Genomic DNA, 3,705 nt, shown 5'->3' with positions numbered 1-3,705 from the left:
AAGAGGGAGAGGTGGGAGGGAAGGAGGGAGAGAGTAAGAGAGAGAGAGAGATGTGGAAATTGGCTAAGGGTTTCCCTTGACTTTTCAGCTGTGTGCTGATGAGCACTTATGTGTAAGGAGACCACCTGAAGCAGAAAGAAAGCCACCAGAAAAGATCAGGGAGAACCATCTTCAGAGATCACACAGAGCTGAAAATAGTTCATATTCCCGCCAGCCAGAATAGAAAAAAAAAAAAAACCTCATAATGCAAAACGCATTATGTAGGGTATTCAGAAAAGTATTTCTTCAGCAGTGGGGAATATTCAGCCCTACGTTTAAAGGCTTCTCTGATCTCACTTAACTAAGCTTAAAAGGAACATCTTAAAAGATTAAACTCTTTCCAAGTAACTTAACTGCAACCCAAAGTAAAGCTCAAGAATATTTAAAAGAAAACAAAAATATCAGCCCTCAACAACATAAAATTCATGTCTGGCATCCTATCAAAATTAAAGATATTCAAAGAAGTGGGAAAGTATGACCCATAATGAAGGAAAAAAATCAATCAGTAGAAACAGCCTCCAAAATGTCATAGATGAAAGAACTTGTAGAAAACAGACATTAAAGAAGTTATTTTAACTATATTCCATATGGTCAAAATCTGAATAAGTTAATTACTCTTGGCAATAACACTGCTCATTGAGTTTTAAGGTTTGGCCATATATATATACACTAAAAGCATGCTTATTTTATTGTTATTATTACAGAAAATTTCAGAGACTGTAGCACCTAAACAGAAGGAGTGTATATGTCATTTTCTTTTTTTTTAATAAGAATATGTTTTTCTGAATTGGGTTGACTAGGAAGTTAGTAAACTATTTCTGTCTACTGCACAGGAAAGAAAAATTATATTGCTGCTTGGACTAATTTATCTACTTATTTTATTGATTTACGGAACTACCAATGTTAAAGCACATTTGAATCTTTGAGAAAAATTAAAAGCATGAATCATCCAAAAAGACCATCAGTGTAGTGGGATTTCATTAAAAGCCAAGGTTTGAGTATTTAAGAAAAGAGAAAGTCAGATGTCAGAGCATACTGTCATACTTAGCAGATAAGAAACATGTTTGAGGTTATGGTATGTGTTCATAAAAAGATGGCATAGCTTGAATTATAGCCAGCTCAAATGAACCCTAAGGTGAGTATGATGCATGTTTAAGCAAAAATTACATCCACTCCAGATAGAGGGTATTATTCACTTGCTTTCCTGGTTTACAAAATAATCCCCTCCCAGCTGGCCAAATTACCCAAACCTCTTAAAGTGCCCACAAATGGGGCCCAGCCTAGTTCCTTCAGCTAAACCAGAAAGAGCTTGAGGGGAAAATGGGTGGTGTTGGGGTGAGGGCAATCTATGCTATTCATCTTTTTACATACACAAAAATGCAGGGACAGATAAGACAATGGTGATTTTTTATTGTTGACTTGTCCTCACATGCATCCCCTTCTCCCCATTGATTTCATGAGCTCATCCCAATTCACTCAGAGAACTATAATGAGCTCTGTCACCTTAAGGCAAGTCAGAATTCGTGTTTCTTCTAATTAAGACTCTGAAATATGTGTCCTGATTCTCTTACAGAAGTAGCCCAGACTCAGTAGACAATCTCTCTAGGTACCAAACCTGACTCCATTATTCACTGGCTGTGTGACCTTAGGCACTGAGCTTCAGCTTCCTCATCTGTAGAATGGAGATGAGAACAGTAGTACCTACTTCACGGGTTTTTGACTAAGAATGAAATGAGATAACTTATGCAGGACACCTTGCATTCTAAGGACTTTATAAATGGTAGCATTTTTTACCCATTCAAACATATTTACTGGTATTTCATAACAGGAACACTCCCCCCACCAATAGGACTACTTCTTATTATAGCCTACTCTTCAACAACACACACACACACACACACACACACACACACACACACACACACTTTTCTCATTTCCATCTGCTTTTTCTCATACTTTTCCTTTTCTAAAATGTCTCATGTGTCATCACTTGGTTAACCTACACATTTGTTAAATCATTATGGGTCCCACCCGAATCATTAAATTTTAACTGCTCTAATCCTTGTTATAATTAATTAAGTGATGTACCAAAAAAGAAAGAATTAAGAAATGAAAATATAAGGCATACAGGGGTGGCCCCGGCTGGGAGGCAAGTGAAGGTGTTCTGCAGAGTACTTTCCCAACCTGCCCAGGCATGCCCAACTCTGTAAGGCAAAAACTTCAATGGGAGCCTTCCCCCTAAAGCCTCATGGTGAAACAGCTGTTTGACACATTCAGAAGGAAGGATGTCAGCTCTACATAGGAACACGATGTGAATGGAAGAGACCTGTCATTATACAAACAGTAAGGCACTCTGAACAGACACAAAAAACAACTCTCATCTCAAAAAACCCAACACTTGTGTCACAGTATTAGAAGTTAGATCCTGGCAAATGGCGTTTGCTGAATGAAACCTTCAAGCCAGACAATGATCTCTTTGGACCTATTACCTTGCATTTGCAATCAGACTGGATCATCTCCCATTTGAGGCTCCCCAAGACTTCAAGCAATTTTTCAGTGCTCCTTTCAGAAAGGCACTATCTCTAGAGAAATGCAGTATTTATATACAGTGCATTGGATCTCTAGGAAACACCAGAATTATCAGTGAAGAATATATTAAATGGCTCAAGGGCTACTGTGAAGCATCCTTCCATGGCTTGACAGTAAAACTCCTAGAACCAGTTCCTGTCTCTGTAAGGAGGAGCTCTTTTAGAGTCAATGATAACACACAGAACCTACAAATTCATGCAGGGCACATCCCAAGTTCTTAAAAGAAGAGAAAACCTGGAGATGTCTTCTGTATTGTGGGAATAACAATGATTGATCTTTACCCAAGAGATTCCTGGAATTTTGCCTTTGGGTAGGCCTCTTTGACAGATGGTATGGGGATATTCAGCTTTGCCAGGTATGGCAGTGATTTATATAACTCATGCTATGAAGACAAAGTGAACAAGCCACAGAAAATATCTTCAAGTGACTATTTAGTTTTTGATAACAGTTGTACTCCAGAAGTAACTAGTGTTTCGCTGCATCAGTCCCAGAAGACTTTCACCCGTGATATTGGACACGCATTTGGATTTTGACACTGCCAGTGGCTCGCATGACTATTGCAAGGCTGCAACCATTTGGAAGGAGCTGACTGGCGCTCCCTCAACCTTTGCCTTTATCTCATTATGCAAGTTGCAGTGTACAAAGCACTGGGGAGGTGGATTGATGATGAACCTGCTGACAGCCCTGCAGTTAGTATGAAACACAGTTTCAAGGATAATGGGAATTTACCAAAACCTGTGGATGCCTTTGGGAATGGAAAGAGTGGACAACAAAATGCCTTGCTGTTGTCCAAAAATAATGACCTTCATATACGAGTAATTAAAATAAATACTTGCACATTAAAAAAAAGAAATGAAAATATAGTACATTCAGGTTTTTCTCTTCTGCTTCAGAAGTTTGCAAAAGAGGAATAGTAACTTTCTTATCGTATTTTGGTTTTTATCATTAATACTCTTTACTTACCCAGAGATGCATGTTTAAGCAGTTCTTTCATTGCCTGGCCCTAGAAGTACATGTAAAAGCTATAATTAGTAAGCAGTTAGCTACCAAACAAAACAAAACAAAAACAAAAAACTC

General features: G+C 38.2%; 1 pseudogene; it reads left to right on the top strand.

Annotated features, from left to right (window-relative positions):
• Positions 1-2,485: 2,485 nt before the first annotated feature.
• LOC122220079 lies at positions 2,486-3,427 on the top strand (annotated as a pseudogene).
• The last annotated feature ends 278 nt before the right edge of the window (positions 3,428-3,705 follow it).

Source organism: Panthera leo, chromosome B2 (genome assembly GCF_018350215.1).
Source record: "Panthera leo isolate Ple1 chromosome B2, P.leo_Ple1_pat1.1, whole genome shotgun sequence".
Classification (NCBI taxonomy): Eukaryota; Metazoa; Chordata; class Mammalia; order Carnivora; family Felidae; genus Panthera; species Panthera leo.
The sequence above is the reverse complement of the archived record's forward strand: the minus strand, read 5'-3'. Positions and strand labels throughout refer to the sequence as shown.